Below are 20,828 nucleotides of genomic sequence, written 5' to 3'. Positions count from 1 at the left end.
GTTCGGCTCAGGTGACTTAGATTGCTCCACCAGCCCTTCTGGTGATACTGAAGAACCAATCCCGATCTCAGGGGCTGCTGACACGACTTCCCCTTCGGGTGAACCACTCTGAGGCCCCACAATGTCCACAGCCCTGTCTCCACCATGTGCGTGCGAACCACTCTGAGCCCTCTTCTCAGCTCCATCCGTGCGGGCTCTCACATGATCCTGGTGCCTGCGAACTTGTCTGCCATCCAACAACTCCACCACAAAAGATACTGGCCCTGAACTGTGGTGAATGACGCCAGGCAGCCACCGTGAGCCACCCGTAAAGTTTTTGATATACACACGGTCTCCCTGCCTGAAAACACAGCCTCTGGCATGTAGATCATGTCTCACCTTCTGCCCACCTTGTGACTGGGCGACTCTGGCTCCCACATCTGGGCGAAGAAGGTCCAGATGAGATCTGGGCTTCCTCCCCATCAGCAACTCCGCTGGGGACAAGCTTGTGGTTGTATGAGGCGTGATGCGATACTGAAACAGGAAACGGCAGAGCCTCTTTTCTATGGAAAGACCTGGCATTTTTTTTAGACCGTCTTTCAGCGTCTCCACGGCGCGCTCCGCTAAGCCATTGGAGGCAGGGTGGTAGGGTGCTGTGCAGATATGTCGGATCCCATTTCTCTCCATAAATTCTTGGAAAACCCCACTTGTGAACGTGGGCCCATTGTCCGTGACCACTGCCTCTGGTAATCCATGTGTTGCAAAGATTCTCCGGAGTGTGTCTGCGACGACTGGGGCTGTGATGGTCGGCATTATGTGGGCATCCAGCCATTTTGAATGCGCATCCACCAACACCAGGAACATGTGGCCCAAAAAGGGGCCGGCAAAATCTAGATGAAGCCTGGACCATGGACGGCCAGGCCACTCCCATGGGTGGAGTGGGGCAGGTGGTGGCATTTTTTGGTTTGACTGACATTGAGAACAGGCTTTTACCTTGTCTTCCAAGGCACTGTCCATTCCCGGCCACCACACGAATGACCTTGCCAGACTTTTCATCCGAGAAATCCCTGGATGAGCCTCATGCAACACTTCAATGATCTGTGACCGACCTGGAGGCGGAATAATGACTCGGGAACCCCACAGGATGCAGCCATCTTGAACACTGAGCTCCTGCTGACGCTTGGCATACGGTTTGAGCTGATCTTGCTCCACTGTTGCTGGCCAGCCCTGCAACAGCCACTGTTTAACCCGAGATAACTCTGGATCCCGTTCAGTCCATGCTTTGATGTTTTTAGCACAGACCGGAGAGTTCGCCAGCTTGTCCAGCAAAAACACAGTTTCTGGGGGCAAGTTCGACTGGTCGGGGACTTCCGGGAGGGGGAGGCGGCTGAAAGCATCTGCATTCGCATTTTCAGGTCCCGCCTTATAAACAATGCGATACTGGTATGCCGACAGTGTTAATGCCCAGCGCTGAACCCGGGCTGAAGCCATGGGTGGGATGCCTTTTGTTTCACTAAAGAGACTCAGGAGGGGCTTATGGTCTGTAACAACAGTAAATGGGCGGCCATACAGGTACTGATGAAAACGTTTCACAGCAAAAACTATTGCTAAGCCTTCCTTCTCAAGCTGTGAATAGCCCTTTTCTGCTGCTGTGAGCGTGCGTGACGCATATCCGACCGGTTTCTCTTCCCCCTCTTCCATACGATGGGAAAGAACAGCTCCTATGCCATACGGGGAGGCATCACAGGACAGGACCACCTCCTTCTCCGGATCAAAATGCACCAGGAGTGGTGCCGATTGTAACAGTTCTTTTACCTGTCTGAAGGCCTTCTCCTGCGCTTGGGACCACCTCCACTGACTGTCTTTGTGCAGCAGCCCGTACAGGGGAGCAAGCATGCTGGAGAGGTCAGGCAAAAACTTCCCATAATAGTTCACTAAGCCCAAGAATGATCTTAGTTCAGCTACATTCTTTGGACTCGGGGCTTCTTTTACTGCCCTCACTTTCTCTTCCAGTGGGGACAGGCCCTGTGCAGAAATGCGATGACCCAGGTATGTCACGCTAGGGGCTTGGAAAACACACTTACTGCGCTTCAAACGCAACCCAGCTTCTGAGAGCTTCTTCAACACCTGCTCAAGGTTACGCAGATGCTCCTCTTCTGTTTTACCTGTAACTAAAATGTCATCCAAGTAAACAGCAACACCAGGAATGTTTTGCAGAAGATTGTCCATAGTGCGCTGAAAGATAGCCGGACTGGATGCAACGCCAAACACCAGGTGGTTGTACTTGAACAGCCCCTTGTGTGTGTTTATTGTCACATATTTTTTTGATTCCTCATCCAGCAGCAACTGCTGGTAAGCATGACTCATATCCAACTTTGTGAATGTCCGACCACCCGCCAGTGTGGCAAAAAGGTCATCCACTCGAGGCAGAGGGTAGGCGTCGAGCTGAGAGGCTTGGTTCACTGTCAGTTTGTAATCACCGCATATACGCACCCCTCCGTCCTCTTTCAACACTGGTACGATCGGGGCTGCCCAGTCCGAGAACTCTATTGGCTCAATGACCCCTATCTGTTGTAGTCTCTCCAACTCTGCTTCCACCTTGGCCTTCATGGCGTATGGTACAGTGCGTGGTTTGAAAAAGCGTGGCCGGGCAAAAGGGTCCACACACAGCTTCACAGTGGTGCCCCGGAGAGTGCCCAATTCATTCTTGAACACATCTGCATACTTTCCCAGTAACTCTGCTATTACCGTTACATACCTGATTTCCCTCCAGTTCAGGCGGATTTTCTGCAGAAGGTCACGACCCAGCAGACTAGGCCCCTCCCCTTTCACCACCAGCAGTGTTGCTGCAGCTTCTTGACCCTGATATGCTGCATGCACCTCTATAGCACCAAGCAGGGGAATGCATTCACCTGTGTACTGTCTAAGGCTTATCTCAGTCGCTTGGAGGGCTGGTGCCCCGCCCGAGTGCCACAAGCTGTGGTAGGTGGCTTGGCTGATCACCGAAGCTGAAGCCCCTGTATCCACCTCCATTTGTAGCTCCTTCCCATTTACCTGGATAGTGGCATAGATGGGCTCCGCACAGCACTTATTAAAGCCAACCAGATTAAACATGTTGAAAACACACTCATCCTCCTCAGGCGCCATGCCCTGCAGGTGATGAGTGTTTAGTTTGTGTTTTGTCTTCCATTCCTTCTTTGATTTCTCCTTAGTGCCCCTGCATTTCTTGGCTAAGTGCCCCTTTTTCTTGCAGTTATGGCAGGTACTGTCTTTGAAAACACAGTCCTTGGCAAAGTGTGCCCCCCCCACACCGGTAACACTCCAAAAGCTCCCTCAGTTTGCCCCTCACACTCCGAGATACATGATGCACCTCGGTTGAGTGCATATTGTTGTTAGCTTTCCGAATGTCTTTAGTGTTATTAGCTGCCGTTTCTATTGCCTGAGCAATTTCCAAAGCTTTCTTAAAGTCCAGTGTGGGCTCCCCCAACAACCGACGCTGCATGCCATCATCATTTATACCACACACCAACCTGTCGCGGAGCATGTCATCCAGCACGCCTCCAAACTCACAGTGCTCTGATAGCTGTCTCAGCTCCGTCACATACGCAGCCACCGAAACTCCCGGCTTGCGTGAATGAGTGTGGAATTTGAACCGCTGAACAATCACGGAGGGTTTCGGGCAGTGATGATTTTGCACCAACGTCACCAGTTCTTTGAAACTGAAGTCCCCGGGCTTCCGAGGCGTCGTCAGGTTACGTATCAACTTGTAGGTCCTCGCTCCACACGCACTGAGAAGAACTGACCTTTTTTTTTCTTCGTCCGAAATGTCGTTTGCCAAGAAAAAGTGTTCAAGCCTCTCGACATATTCAATCCAGTCGCCGTCTCCCTCGGCAAACTCCGTGAGCGATCCGATCGTAGCCATAGATGCGAAGTGGTAGTCCGACTGCAAAATCCGTAGCAAAAACTCAAAACTGTCCGCGTTCGGCTTTTATCCTCGTCGCCAAAAAGGTGTTATAACCTCAGGATAAAAATGCTCGGGAACTCAAGTGCTAGTTTTAGGACGTTTACTGACCACTTTTAGAAACAACCACAGCTAGTCGCACACATACAGGAAACTGTCCCACACATAACATTCCGGCAGGGAGAACCCTGAAAAACCTCTGAAGGTTCCGGGGTTCAACGCCCCCAAACATACATTAACAACAACACTGTCTATAACAGAAGCTGTGATTCATCCCAGAGTGTGATAGAGAACAGAGACACTCTACTTATTTGAAAACACAGAATTTGACCATCTAGATCACAGGTGACAAAAAAAGGCATCAAACTTGAAGGCTGGTGTCCTGAAATAACATAAGTAGGTCATTAGCAAGACTATAGAACTTGCATGCTGAGGTGTTCAGCCATTTGAATCATGTTACAGCAGCTCATGAGTAAATAAACATGGTGACAATAAAGGTACATTTTTTCAAACACTTGACTTCACTTTAATTTACTTGAGTAGGGTTAGGGGATGTTACCTTGGCAAGAAGCCAGGTTCTGTACAGTCTTGCTAATAACCTATTAATTTTATTCAGATCTGTTGCAGCAGGGACACATGAAAAAGTTTCAGGACAACGGCCCTCGAGGACTGGAGTTGGACACCCCTGATCTAGATCCACTAAGGAAACACAGCACTGCAAACACAGGAGTAGAGGTGGTGGAAATTTTCAAATATAAGATACTTTTACTCAGATTTTTTACTCTCACTTCTCCTCCATCTTGTGCTGTTTAGTCTTTTTTTTGTTTTAATTTATTTTATTTTATTTTCAGTTGTTACAGACGGGACAGACATGACTTAGGGATAGGAAAGGGAGAAAGAAAGATGAAGGAAAAGAAAAACAGAAGGGAAGAGGGACAGTGAGAAAGGGCACTTAAAAAGAGAAAGAAGAGAAAAAAAATCTCCTGGATCACCTGTTGAGAGAAAAAGAAGAGAAAACAAGCAAAAAAAAGAGAGCAACATACTAAACACAACACCATCACGTTAATCTAGCTAAGTGTAAACAGCAGTAAATACTAAATATTGAATATTGTTGTGCAGCACGCAGGACCGACAGCGCACAATGTGCTTGGAAATAGCAGCCAAAAAAGGTGTAGTTTATTTCTATGAACAGTGAACACCTGTGTGCACACCTGTGTGGATCAGCGCGCTTGTATTCAAAAGGTTTCCGCATGTAATGGTCTGCAACAGGATGTAGAGAGCCATAGCCCTGTCCCCCAGGGCATGAAGCAGGCATGGAGGAGATCCAGGCTCCAGAGGCCCCAGAGTGCGAGAGCCCAAGGAGGACCACCGGAGGGGCATCCGTGCCACCCTCCTGGGAAGAGCTGAGGAGAGCCCCAGATGAGGGGTCACCCAGTAGCCACGGAGCAGAAGCCAGAGGGGGCTGCACTGGCGTGCCCACCGGCTCTGCCGGCAGCCAGCTGTGCCAGAGTGAACCGAGCCGCAGGCCCAGAGGCCGGAGGCCCGAGGGCCCCCTTTGCCCCGGAAAAGGCCTGACCGAGCAACAGGCGCCAGGCACAGCACTTATTAAAGTAGTCACCGGGAGTGAGCTGGTATATATCTAAGCACCCAGCCCCGGACACCAAGAACCACCAACGCACTGACCCCTGAGGGCATCAGTTACCGGCAGGGAGTGTGGTGAGGGGAGATAGGCCTCCATACTTTGGAGAGCCTGGGAGTTCCCAGAGAGGTGGAGTGTAAGACCCGACCTGACATATAGACACAGACAAACAGGCACACACAGACACAAACATGCATTCCCACCCTCATGCACACATATACAAATAGTCAGCACTCACCCAACGTAAGGATTGACATACATGGACATGTACACACAATCACACTCCCCAAACATACTCTATACCCCAGGTCCAGGTACCCTCGCCCTGGAGGGGGAAACGGCACCTAGACCCAGGAGGCAAGCAGACCGCCCCAGGCTCCGCAGCAGCAGGGAGGCCCCGCATCCCAGATCCCAATCGGACGGCCAACACCTCCTCGCAGCCCCCCTGCCCCGATGGCCAGCAGAAAACGGGGGTGTGTGAAGACCCCAAACCTCCCTCCTCTCGCTCATGTGTAGTGTTGCTGCGTGTTGTTCTAAGGTGCATTTAAAACACGGGAGAGCATGGTGCTGCTGCCAGAGAGCAGCAGGTGTTAGCACGGCCCCTCCCGAGAACTCTCATGTCTACATGGATTTAAAATTGAGAGGTGGGCACCGGCGCCAGAGGTGGGGTTGAATACACAGACCGTCCACTGGACGCCGTTAACGTGCCCACCCTCAAGGCCCTATATGTATGTGTTATGAGAGTGTGAGTAATGTGGATGTCTAAGTTGTGGAATAAAATTGTGGCACAGGTGGCCAGAAGGGGACAGGAGGGGGGGGGATGCCTCCCCTGCACCCTGGTGACACACCCGCACCCGAAGGCACTACTTGTGTGGGTGGGTGTGTTGGAGCGGGAAGAGGGAGGCAGCCGAGGATGGGGAGGAAAAGAAGGGAGGAGTAAGATGCCCCTCCCTGGGGCCAGCTCCCCCGCTGACCCCAGTAGGCACCCCCGTCCTTTGGCACCCACCAAGGCAGGGGAGCCCAGGCCCATCCAGACCAGGGCCTACGGCAGCCGGAACGCCCAGCCCCACAGGACCCGGGGCAGCCCACCCGACCCCACCGCAGAGGAAACTGTACCCACCCTAACATTCAATCATCTCCCAGACTGCACAAGACAATAGACGCCCAGGTTAAGTTTATTCTCCACCTCTCCTATGACTAGGGTTGCCAACCGTCCCTTAAAAAACGGAATCGTCCCGTATTTAGAAACAAAAGTACACGTCCCGTATTGAGCTAATAAGGGACGCACTTTGTCCCGTAATACAGTGAGAATCAAAAGTAGTCTATAAATGTTTATGGAATTAACGCTTTGTTTGAAAACATAATTCCCAGCCCCTCTCCTGCTTTGTGACCAATGAGCTGACAGCACACTTATGACAATTTGAGTATGACAATTCAGATTACCGCTCATCTCATTGGTCGAGGAAAAGTCGCTTGCGGAGAAAATACCGGAAGACAACAGATGACCACAACAAGAAGCATGGCCAACAGGGAAACAAACGCCGACACTGCGGTGCAAGTCTCGGACGACAGTACACCTAAAGCTGGGCAAACACTGTGCGATTTTTTCAGTCGCGTTATTCAGCTCCTGCTCAAACTGCACGATTGACTCGCAGGGGTTAGAAGTTGGTAGGTCACGATGCAGGTCTCACACTATACGGCCCGATGCTCTGATGCGACCTGAGTGCTCACACTGTGCCTCCATAACATGAAGGTTATAACAGAAAATCTGTCGCTCGCTCTCTCTGCCTTTCACTCACACAGACACACCACCACCATCAACTTTGCTAAATTGCTAATGAAAAACACTGATCAGGCAGTTGTGATTAAGCAGCAATGTAAATCCAACTATTTTCATGGTTATTGTGGTCGTGATAATTTTGTGATGCCACATCGAAAAGGCTCGGGTGAGGTTTCCAAAGTTCTACAAGTTGTGCCTCCATCGCTTGTGTCTAGATCACACGCTGCACAGCTGTGCTGCTCCATCTTTTACACCAACGTTTACGTGTTTGCGCGTGAGCAGTGTGAGCGGCTGTGGTGACACCCTCACGAGCGATTGATGATCGGGAGCTGGTCGTGAGGTGTTAATTGCTTCTCGTTACCCCACGTATACTACACGATGCACGATGAAGGCCAAAATCGAGCCGATCACCAAATCGGTCGCACGACTCAAAAATCGGCTCAAAATGGGCCAAAAATCGCACAGTGTAAGCCCAGCATTAGAGCAGCAATGTTTGTTCCCCTCAGAGAAAGAGAAAAAAGGCTGCAAAAATACAGGGAGGAATGGGAAAAGGAAAACACCTGGCTGGAAAAGTGCACGATAACACCTATAACGCACACTGCACTGTGTGCCGGCGCACTTTTTCCATAGGCATGCTTCTAGTGGTGGGCACATGAAGAACATGAGGGGCGTGAAAGCTCGGGGAACCCTTAACCAATTTTTTGTCCACCAGGCCACGGCAGAAGCAGATATGGTATGTAAACACTGGTTTGTTTTTTTAAACCCTCTGGTTAAGGTTAATATGGGCATGTGCAGTGAATATCAGCGCTATGTGGCCAGAAGTGTGATAATAAAATTTATTTTTTGTAATAAACAAATGCAAGGATAGATGATTACAACAAATAGATGACTAATACATAAAAGTAATACATAGATGAATAATGATGATGACTTAAGATGCGTAATCATAGGAACAAGTGGGTTTACAAACAGGAGCAGCTGATTAGCTTTAGAAAAGCTGAAATAATACCTCAACTGAAGCCAATTGTACTAAATGCACTAAATGTGCACTGTTACAAGAATATTTTTCGTTCTATTGCTTTCTATTAATTTATATAATTTTAAGTTAAGCAGGACAGAGTTCTTTTAAAGAAAGATTTACTTATATTCTCAAAAGTTAAGCATGACAGGCTTCTGTTTAAGAAGGAGACCTGTTTTACTGTGTTAATGTTGTCATTTTGAGCTAAAAATAAATGGCTAAATGATCATTTGTTTCCCATATGGTCATATCACAAAGAATATGCATCTCCTTAAATCAAATTCAAGTCAAATGGTTAAAAAATAATTTCACACAAAAAAAAAAAGAGCTACCACACTGGGAAGGGTGAAGACAACTGGGTTGCCCGGCCTTGGCCACGAGGTGTCCCTTATTTATTTTTCAGGGAGTTGGCAACCCTACCTATGACTATCCCCCACCTGCTGTTTAGTCTTAAATGTCTGACTGTGCTGAGAATATGTGTGAGCTATAGTCAGCATTTTACATGAAGTTTATGATGTGGTTATGTGAAAAAAGATGGAACTACCTCTAAGTTCAATCTCTTAGGAATAACTTAGACATTCGTTGAAAAGAATATCTTCAAGTGGGCGACTGTGGCTCAGGGGGTTGGGAATCGCATCTGTAACTGGAAGGTCACCGGCTCAATCCCTGGGCTCTCTGTCCTGGTTGTTGTGTCCTTGGGCAAGACACTTTACCCTACTTGCCTACTGGTGTTGGCCAGAGGGGCCGATGGCGTGATATGGCAGCCTCGCTTCTGTTAGTCTGCCCCAGGGCAGCTGTGGCTACAACTGTAGCTGCCTCCACCAGTGTGTGAATGTGAGAGTGAATGAATAGTGGTATTGTAAAGCACTTTGGGTGCCTTGAAAAGCGCTATATAAATCCAATATATTATTATTATTAAGTGTTTTGAATATATTAAATGATTTGAAACATATAATTGACATTAGAGCTAAGTCATGATTTTCTCAGGATGTTCCACTCACTCTGTATCATTGTTAAGTAAATTTATGTTCCTATTTTTTTTAATTAAAAGATTAAATACAGATTATTAAATACTGTATGTGTTACTAGATGTGCATCAGTGGGTCCCGCTGTGTCCCAGACACACAGGTTTCCTGTCCACCATCACATTAGCTGAGTAGCTGGCAAATCTGTGGGGAACAGAAAGTCAGAAGTTTCTGTTTTCAGTTGATTTTGACATGCCACAGACACCATCACACTCAGGCACGTGCAGAGGGGGGGGGGGGGCTAGAGGGGCTTGAGCACCCGCCCCTTTCCTGATGGGTGCCCAAAGTGCCCTTTTGTTGAGGCAAGTTTTAAAAAATTTTTATTTTTTTTTTTATGTGCGTGTGCGTGCGGAGTCCTGTCTGTGCCCCTCAACAATAATATTTAACTATTAATCACAGTTTTGCTAAATAAAAGGATCTGGCTTGCATCAGTCACATGATCACATTTAACCAATGATCGCCCTTGACGGCAGAACGCGCTGGTTACGAGCCGGGAACGAGCTCACAAAGAGCACGCGCATTTTTAACGGTCCGGAGCTGTAGGAGAAACACAAGTTAACTCAGAGACACAGACTGATGCGACAAAACCAGTAAGTAGGTGTACAGCGCACACTGTAGTGTGTAGCACAAAGGAGTATTAGCTTATTACGTACACGTTGGTAAGCTGTCTTGTTGCAACTGACGAACTGAAACAAACGAGCGTGCTGTGTGTGCAACAGCGCGACAAACATTACCTGACCTTTTATTAACTGCACAAGTAGTGCTGGTCATAGCTGCTGGCTACCTGTGTAAGGCTGTCATGGGTCTGTAGCTCTGTCACCGTTTTAGGGAACATATTTAGTTTTAAAGTATTTAGAAACATATTTAGTTTTAAAGCAAGTTACAGAGCTTTTCCTGCCTTTCTGGAGGGATTATATTTCACTAAAAAACGATCTAATATGCATGTCCACATAATTATGCATTATTATAATTATAATATATTAAAAAAACACACGCTGTATTTTAAAGAACATACAGTAAGAAGCAGATTATATTAGATTTATATTTTAAATAAGACAAAATTTGAATTTTACAGCAGTAAAATGATTGTATCTCTACAGTTTAAAAATGTAATAAGCTTTGCCCTGCACAGAGTGGATAGTGAAACAAATGGAATCATCATAAATACATTATTTCATATTTATTACTTCCCCCTCCTCATTGCTTTATTATTGTAGCTCTAGTAATAAATAATAATGTAAGGATTCTGGATCAGCACCATGATGCCCATAGTATATACAGTATTCTGAAGAAGGTCTAAAATGTCACTGTGTGTGCGTGCATGTGTTTGTTTTATTTAGATGGATTTAAAAAAAAAAAATTACTCATGATATAACATTGTCCAGACATGGCTGGTAAGGACATGAGGAGGAAACAGTAGGAGCTGTGTGAGGCTACTAAAGGCAGGGCTATAACATTAAACTGTCATCATTTTATTATAGATTAAGTGCAAGAGTTGTTAGGTGTGGATAATTAGATTGTAGTTTATAGCAAGTTGTGCCTTGTTCTCAGATAGACAGCAAGTGGAGAGTGATATATGAAATGATGGGATGGAAGGAAGAAGAGAAGCAAAGAGTGATTCACAGGCAGAGCCTAATTCATTTCTCACAGTTTTTTGTTGCCTTATGGTTCCAAGCGCTGTCACCAATCTTTGCATTTTGTTATTATCTCATCACACTTGTTTAATCAGCTACCTTCTCTCCTATGGACTTTTTAATGTCTACAGTCTCAGATCAACACAGCCCTGCCCTTCCCATATTAGATTCTTGATGAATGTGTGTTGTTGTTATTCAACCTGGTTCAATGTGCCCCTTTTTAACTTTGAGCACCCGCCCCTTTAAACCTCTCTGCACGGCCCTGATCACACTAATGCAAGGACACATAATACGACGGTTTGTATCAAGTAAACCACGAGGAACAAAGTTTATCTGGACATACTGACATACAAAAAGCTTAACAAACAACACAAACTGACAACTGACCACAGAGCATATAATTAAAGTCATTTTGTTGCTCTGTTGGGCATTTTTAAAGAGACCATGCCTGGTAAGAAAACACAACATTTATACAGCACTGCCCCGTGTGGTCACACCGGAACACAACAGCTTCTCATTTTCGCCTCACTAGTCGTTGCTGAAGGTATAATTTCATCATTCCTTCACCAAAAACAACAAACTAAAATAAAAATGATGAAACTAATCACATTTATTAACTCTTGATGATCTTATTATTAGTTTCTATTATCCACCTACTCTCTTACTGCCTCATCTCACATCCACCCTCTCTACTCAGCATCCTCCAGTTTTTATTTTTCTGTCCTTCCAGAAGAATCAGTCAATATAATCTGTCATCACCAATAAATTCCTGAAAGTTTATATAAGAAGAACTTACAAAATATTTTGTGCAGTATTTTGCAAGACACTTTGGCCAAAGTAAATTATTGTGTTTGCGTGCAAAATTACAGTCATAAAAAGAGCAGCTTATAATAACGTGTTTAAAACTATAAGAATGTAAATTTTATCAAACACACATTGAGGGAGAATAAGTTAACAGCTTTCCTCTGTTTGATAAGCCAACGGCAGGAGTATCACCTGCTAACCATCTGCAGGCTGACTGGAAGTAAAACATCTCCTGCAAACTCAAAACTTACCACTGTTTTACCTTTTTATACAAGTGGCACAAAAATTTAAAGAGACTAAATTTTACTTATAAAATGTTGTTTTTGTCAGTCTGTGAGCTTTGAGTGCAGAAACAGTGAGTACCCTCAACCCCCAAAACACATACTGTGCACACTTTTCCATCTAGAATTCTCCTGTTATTATGTCTCTGGCTTACATCTGGAAGCCAAAATTGCAGCAGCTCCAGTAGTTATTGTGAAATGTATGGATGTATCTTCTGTTTCAAAAATTGTATATAGTCAGCAGAGCAGAGAATAGACAATAGACAACACAATGAGTATTATGAAAGGAAGTGTATGAATACACATTGATGTCTCTGATTTGCCTTCCTCGGCTGTAGTTTGCATTGTGTACAGATGCAAACTACGATCGTGGTGGTGATCGTGGCTCAAGAGTTGGGAGTTTGCCTTGTAATCGGAAGGTTGTCGGTTTGAGCCCCGGCTTAGACAGTCTCGGTCGTTGTGTCCTTGGCCAAGACACTTCACCTGTTGCCTACTAGTGGTGGTCAGAGGGCCTGGTGGCGCCAGTGTCCGGCAGCCTCGCCCTCTGTCCTTGCGCCCCAGGGTGGCTGTGGCTACAATGTAGCTTACCATCACCAGTGTGTGAATGGGTGGATGACTGGTTGTGTAAAGCGCTTTGGGGTCCTTAGGGACTAGTAAAGCGCGATACAAATACAGGCCATTTACCATGACCACGTTTGCATTGATAAAATAATGACAGGAGCAATTTTTTTTTACTGTAGAACTGATACTGATATTTCCAAGAGCAGTAAAACAGCAATAAAACATCATGAAGATGAAAATGCTCCTGTGTCCTCTTACCAGCCTAAAAGGTGAATTTGACTTGCAAATGGCATTAAGGAGTTCTGTCGGGTAGCAGCTGTTTCTTTTTTCTTTTCTTTTTTTAAAAAAGTACTTTCAGTGCTTACTTACTTATCTTTCACCACTATAAGGAACTGTGGGCACAGCAACATTAACTGCCAAAGAAAAGAAGTCTGTCTCTCACTTCTCCTCCACCTCGTGCTGTTACTGGTTGAGCTTTGGTCTTTTGAAGAAACATTTTTCCAATTCAGCTCCCAATTTTAACCAGTTAAGCAACATCTCAAAATTAAAAACACTTCTGGAGGTGAAGAAGGCACATCTGGCTGCCCAATATATACCAACACAGCAGAACCTGTATGACAGTGAATGACCTGGACATAGTGCTTTTAATAAGTAATTACTGATTATTCACATGAAATAAAATTCATATCAATCAACAAGGAACCTTTAAATTTGAACTAGCACCACTGAATGAACAATGGTCTGGGAGGTCAGTTCCTTGGTAATTAATATACAGATTCTCATGACCATTGATGAACAACTACTGATCAAAGGCCATTGATCAATGGGATCAGTGGTGCTAGTTTCAGTCATTTTGCAAATGTACTGTTTATAAGACTGGGGAAACCTGCAGTCAGCTGAGACTGAAGAAGTCACTTGGATGAGTGACGAAACGTTTCTCTCACTGAAAACGCTACGTCCAGATGATGCATGCTCAGTCATCCAGGTAAGTAAATCCCAAAAGGCTGATTCTTTTCAAGTCAAGTAATAATTACAATAATTAACTTGTGGGTGGGGCAAAACACGCCCACACTACTGTTGCTGTGCTCTTAGCTGCTTCCATGCTACGTTAGCCCTCCTGTGGCATGTTGAAGTAAAACCAGAAGTGAATAATAGATCACACTCTCATTACACATACATATAGGATCTTGGGGGTGGGCACAATCACGGAGTCCAAATTACCATCAGGGTGTACACCTCACCCCTGGCGTCGTTGCCCACCTCTCAATTTTAATATACACTTAGACATTGAGGGCTATCAGGAGGGACTATGCGCTTACCTGCTTATCCTTGGCAGGTAGCTCTATGCCCTCCTGGGTTTTAAATGCACCTTAGAACACACATGCATCAACACTACAATGAGCGGGTGGAGGGAGGTTTGGAGTCTTCTTCCACCCCCATTCTCTGCGGCCTGCTGGAGCGGGAGGGCTAGGAGGAGGAGTTGGCCGTCCGACTGCGGTCTGGAGTGTGGGGCCTCCCTGCTGCTACGGAGTCGGGGTGGTCTGCCTCTCCCCACCGCAGGGAAAAGGGTAACACCACCTGGGTCTGGGTGCAGTTCCCCCCTCCAGGGGCAAGGGTACCTAGACCCGGTTTGTAGAGTACGCTTGGGGAGTGTGATCGTGTGTACAGCGTCTCTTTATGTCTGTCTCCACGTTGGTTGAGTGTGGAGTGAGTGCATATGAGAGCATGAGGGTGGGAATGGATGTTTGTGTCTGTGTGTGCCTGTATGTCTGTGTCTATATGTCAGGTTGGGTATCAGACACCACCTCTCTGGGGACACCTCAGGTCCTCCAAGGTTTGGAGGCCTATCTCCGCCCACCACCACTTCCCCTGCCAGTGGCGGACTCCCTCAGGTGTCGGTGCGTTGGTGGTTCTTTGTGTCTGGGGGTGGGCGTCCAGGTACACACCGGCTCACTCCTTGGTGGCCGCTTATCGGGGCCTGGAACCTGGGGCTCGCTCGGTCCACTTCCGAGGTGGGGTGCCCCCGGCCTCTCGGCCTGGGGCTCGGTCACTCAGGCACAGCTGGCTGCCGGCGGAGCTCACGGGCGCGTCACTGCAACTCCCCCTGGCTTCTGCTCCGCGGCTGCTGAGTGGACCCTCATCTGGGACTCTCCTCAGCTCTTACTGGGACAGTGGCGCGGCTGCCCCTCTGTTGGTCTTCCATGGTCTCTTGTGTTCTGGGGGCCTCTGGATGTCTGGAGTTTTGATCTCCTCCATACCTGCTTCATACCCTGGAGGACGGGGCTGTGGCCCCCCCACACTCCCTAGCAGATCGTTACATGGAGAAACCTTTGGAATACAAGCGCGCTGATCCACACAGGTATGCACACGGGTGTTCACTGCTCGTAGACTTAAATTACACCTTTCTTGGCTGCTACTTCGAAGCACATCTGTCCTGCGTGCTGCACAACAACATTGAATATTTAGTATTTACTGCTGTTTACACTTAGCTAGATTAATGCGATGGTGTTGTGTTTAGTATGTTGCTTTGTTTTTTTTTTTGTTTTTTTGCTTGTTTTCTATTCTTCTCTCAACAGGTGATCCAGGAGATTTTTACTTTTTTTTCTCCCCCCCTTTCTCACTGTCCCTCTCCCCTTCTGTTTTTCCTTTCCTTCCTCTTTCTTTTCCTATCCCTCACTCATGTCTGTCCCGTCTGTAACATCTGAAAATAAAATATAATAAATAATAAAAACAAAGATCGACCAAATGGACCAATACGGCAATGCCACGATGATCCATTTGGCAAAGTAAATCCATTGGGTATCCTTGTTGGTCTTCAGACAACAATTCTGATGGCTAAAGAACCAAATGGGACAGGCAAAAAAAAAAAAAAAAAAAAAAAGAAGTGAATAATAGATCAGCTCATTGTCACCAATATCTGACCAAGGTTTTTTTGTAAATATGGGACTGATATCTAATCAAACTATTGGATTAGTGGGTCCCTAATACTAATAGCCTATGCAAAATAAACAAATAAAAATCTCTTCCAAGGTTGTTAGTGAGTTAAATTTTGTTTGAACAATTATTGCACACTTTCTGTAAATCCAATAAACTTCATTTCACTTCTCAAATATCACTGTGTGTGTCTGTTTAACTGACATTTTTTATTGTAACAACCAACGATTTATACAGGAAAATAATGACTATTAACAATGTTGCCCAAACTTTTGCATCCCACTGTACGTTATACTAACAGTGGACTATTGCAGGCTGCTCTTTTCTTACTTCTTTACTGATTCATCTCACATCTACTCTCTCTACTCTGCATCATCGCACTTTATATTTTTCTTTTCTTTTCCCCGTGTCCTTCTCTATTCCTTTTTCATCTTCCTTTTCTGATTCCATCTTATAATATTCTCAGCCACAGCCTCTCAGAACAATCAGTCAATATGATCTGTCATCAAAAATAAATGCTCAAAGTTAATATTACAACGACTTCTCAAATAAGTATTTTGAAATTATGGTCAGTGATCATAAAATATCCTCCACAGCGTTTGCCATGACACTGAAAATTGAGCACAGATACTTCCTGTTTCGAGTGATCATCTGTTAGTTGCTCATGTGCACGAGTCATGTAGCACCAAGAGACTGATTAAATGTTAGAACAGGAGACTGTGCAGCACCCACTGGACCATAGTACATGCAGAGCACTTTTAGAACGGTAAACACGACTTTTGAGTGAATTTATGGTGACATACATGACACAGTCTGACAAAAATACTATTAGCAACAATTTCATTCTTCCTCCAAAGTGTGCAGCACTCATACTGTGCAAAACAAAATCCCCAAATGCCAAAATGGAACAGAACAAAATAAAAACCTTGAAAAACAACAACTCTATGAATAAAGTCTTCTGTTTTCACAGACAGTGAAAGAATCAGAGAGAAAGAAGTGTCATGAGAAACAAAACAGATGGTTTTATCAGGTGGGAGTGGGAAAACTGCATAACGCTCTCTCTTCACTTCCTCATCTCACCTGTTTTGTCTCTCTGTCCTCAACTATATGTACACTATTACACTGTGGTAATATTTAATCAAGTTTAGGGAGGAAGGTGACAGACTCTCTCTGCTTGCCTCTGTTTGATTAGCTAACAGCAAAAGAGGCTATTTACTAAATGCAGAAAGTTTGGAAGTAAAGCAAACAAAGCAGCAGCAGAGCCAACAGAGCCAAACTAGAACCACATATCTAGTGGTTCTAGTTTCACTTGTAAAGAAACATTGTGCACACACACACACACACACACACAAGGACCATGTTAACGTTTCACACTCTCAGGAACCGAAGCTGTAGGACATAACTCTAGTCTGATATGTTATATACTGCAGGTGAAACTGCACAACACAACAGCTGTCAGGCTCATTCTTGTTCACCTTCAGTTGACTCAGCTCATATTTCACTGCTGTGGTTTAAACTCCTATTTGCTTTGAAAAGACAATGACAAGAAAACACAATTATGGATTGGATTATTGTAATTATGATATTCAAAAAACACATTTTAAAGAAAATACATGATTGTATTTTATACAATAATACATAAACGTTGTGCCTGCACCGAGTGGATAGTCAAATAAATTGAATCATCATACATACATTATTGTATATTTATTACTTCATATTTTTATTCTTATCGCTTATCTTATCGCACTAGGAATTAACAATAAGGGAAGGATTCTGGATCAGCGCCATGATGCAAACTTGTGGTCACAGTTTGAGTATGTGAGCGAGAGGAGCAGCGGAGGAGAGGAATTGGACTTTTCTGTGAGAGAGTGGAGCATGTTGGACCCTTTCCCTGTTTCCTTCGGACCCTGGAGCCCCGGACCGCCTTTTCACTGGCACTCTGTACATATATTCACCTGGTGTTTTCTCACTGTAAATAAACGCACTGTCTTCTTTCACAAGGAATTCCTGGTGTGCGCCTGAGTCCGTCTAAAGAACGTGTCAGAAAGTGTTACAGACTAGTTGAGAAAAACTGCTGCATATGTTTTTAGTCCAGGTAAGAAAAAAATAAAACTAAAAACTTAATCTTCTGTTGCACCATCTGAGCCCATAGCAGAACCTTTGAAACATCATCATATGTGACAACAGTCAAGACAAAGGCCACTTTAATTTACTTAGCAAAATATCACAAATTTGACCCAAAAGGCTTTGTCACCTGGACACATCACAAACTGATCTGAAACAGCACAGAGTGAATATCAGAAAAATATGATGAAAAATCAAAGAAACAAACTGATTATTATTAAAATTGTGCTGTTATTAAAAAGCTAAGAATATGATCAGGGAGGATGTCAAACAACTTTTTATCCAAGAATTGATTTATATTTGATTATGAGTACAGAAAAGTGCAATACAAAATACAAACAAAAAAGAAAATAAAAACATTGTTAAATTAAGTCAGTCAATATCTTGCTAATTGAAGAACAGATGTTTTATAGTTTTTCCTTTATGCTACTCTTAGAAAAAGATATACACACACCCTAAAAAGTTGTGTGTGTATAAATTAACTTCAACTTTGAAATTATTCTGTTAAAAAACAACTTATTTTAACAAATGCAGTATCATTTCCTGGAGTATGTGGATGACAAAGACTACAAATAATGAGGACACTTTTTTGTTAAGATGAAGAGATGTTCAACATTTGCATGAAAACTGTCCCAACGAACCAATGGGGTTTTGTTGATAACATTAGGCTCTTTGATTGGTGGATCCATCACTAACTAAAAAATGAGGCTTAAAAAGGTCCCAGCACAGCATTCACTGCAAGCTGAATGACAGCAATGGCTCATCTGAAGCTTCTTCTTCTTCTGTGTGTTGGTGAGTGAAATATTGCACTTATTTCTCAGGTTGCGACAAATTCTGTGTTACTAAAGGATTATTTAGGTTTTCACTAAACCACCAGATACTGTTTTTGTTCTTCTTTGTCTCTGCTTTGATATCAGTTATTATGCATTTGTCAGAATGTTACAGTATCAGGAACACTGTCTCTACAGTATGATTGTACTTTTTCTTCTTTTCATCAATTTGCAGACACATTTCTGCAACTATATTAACTAGAAAGAATATGTTGTTCTTCAGATGGAAGAAACAACCAGTTGTGAGTAAATTATTTTCTTTTTCAGGCATCACAGTCAGCACAGGAGTAGATTTGCACAAAAGGATCTATGGAGGCCAAAAGTGTCCAGACACTGAGCGTCAGTATCACGTGAAACTAAAGGCAACCAGTGCAACACATGAAAGTCTCTGTGGTGGCTCACTGATCCATGAACGGTGGATTCTGACTGCAGCCCACTGCTGGAAAAATGAATCTGGATGGTGAGAAAACAACAGTTTACTTATAAATGTTTTTAATAGAATTTAAAAGTTAGGACAGTATTTCAAATGCTTGTGTTCTGTAATTAGCGTAGCTTACACCCATTTCCCCTTGTGCAGGGATATGTATGCAACTTTAGGAATTCATCCACATCCATCATGGATAAAGTTACTATTTCAACGATCTTCAGATAAAAAAAAAAGGTCAAAATCACAAGTGGATCATTTTTTGTGGGCATAAATACAATTGATGACATCATGCTACTGGAAATTCCTTCACAACCAGGCAGGAAAACCGTTGCCTTACCAGACTGTGCAAATCCTCCCAATATGTAAGTTGTGCGCTTACCTAATAAGTCTGAATCCTTTCTGACTTTTCCACTTTTTTATTTTTATTTATTTGTATTGACATTTTACATTTATTTACATTATGATATTTATTTATTTATTCACAATGTTGAATATTAGTCACCTGCTTACTGAACCCTGACTCTGACCTGACCATGATGTTAATTTACAAAATATATTAAATTATTTAATTAACATTACATTTTGCATTTAACTTAAGTTTTTGTCAAGAAGCCATATTATACTCACAGTGACTCTTATTCTGGCTAGACACGTGGCAGCACTTCTGCTATCATTTTGCATGTATTCAACGAAAGAAAAAACAGACATAAGTGTACACATTAGTTTTTGACTGCTAGTGAAAATGGTTTTCTTTACAAATGACTCTCTCACTGAACTAACACAGCCAGTCCCTCAACATGTTTGTACTCTCTGCTCATATGGCCTTCATGTTAAATCACATTTTTCTTAACTTTAATTGCATTTAACTTATTTTAGCATTGAATAGAATTAGAATAGAATAGAATAGAATTCAACTTTATTGTCATTGCACATGCACAGGTACAGGGCAACGAAATGCAGTTTGCATCCATCCAGAAGTGCTTTAGTGATATAGATATATTACAATATATATTAGCAATAGTATAGATATGTGAGTATATTACAGAAATGGGTCTATTATGGTATGTTATAATGTACACGGTATGAAGTATGTTGTGAATATTCTATAACTATAGGTATGTACAGGCTGTAGTGAGTACAAGCTATGTACAGGATATGAACAGGATATAAATATGAAAAACTATACAGAATATGAAATAAATAACTTTACAGAATCTGAGATATACAGCTATACAGAAATGGGAACTATGCAAGTTGTAAACAGTTGTAGGGTTAAAAATTATCGTATGTACAGAATGATTATTACAGAGCTATACAGTAGTGCAGTTAAGATAAGTGAGGGTGTAGATAGTTTCTACAGAGGCTATATAAAGTGCTAGTGGTTGTGAGTGGTGGTTCAGTCCATGTTATTATTGTGTGTTTGAGGGTACGGTTGTCCATTGTGGGTGTGTGTGTGTTCAGTCCATGTGTTAACGTGGGTCAGAGGGTACAGTTGTCCATTGTGGGTGTGTGTGTTCAGTCCATGTGTTAACGTGGGTCAGATGTCAGGAGGCAGAGTTCAGGAGTCTGACAGCTGTGGGGAAGAAGCTGTTCCGGTACCTGGTGGTCTTAGTCCGGAGGCTCCTGTGGCGCCTCCCAGAGGGCAGGAGGGTGAAGAGTCCATGTGATGGGTGACTGGGGTCTTTGATGATTTTCCCAGCCCTTTCCAGACACCGCTTTCTGTAGATGTCTTTTATGGCAGGAAGTGGTGCTCCGGCGATGCGCTGGGCAGTTTTCACGACCCTCTGCAACGCCTTCCGGTCCGAGGCAGAGCAGTTCCCGTACCAGA

Source organism: Mchenga conophoros, linkage group LG6 (genome assembly GCF_057382185.1).
Source record: "Mchenga conophoros isolate Kocher_MC1m ecotype Shallow Benthic linkage group LG6, M_conophoros_male_GT1.1, whole genome shotgun sequence".
NCBI classification, from domain to species: Eukaryota; Metazoa; Chordata; class Actinopteri; order Cichliformes; family Cichlidae; genus Mchenga; species Mchenga conophoros.
This window is presented reverse-complemented; position numbering follows the sequence as displayed.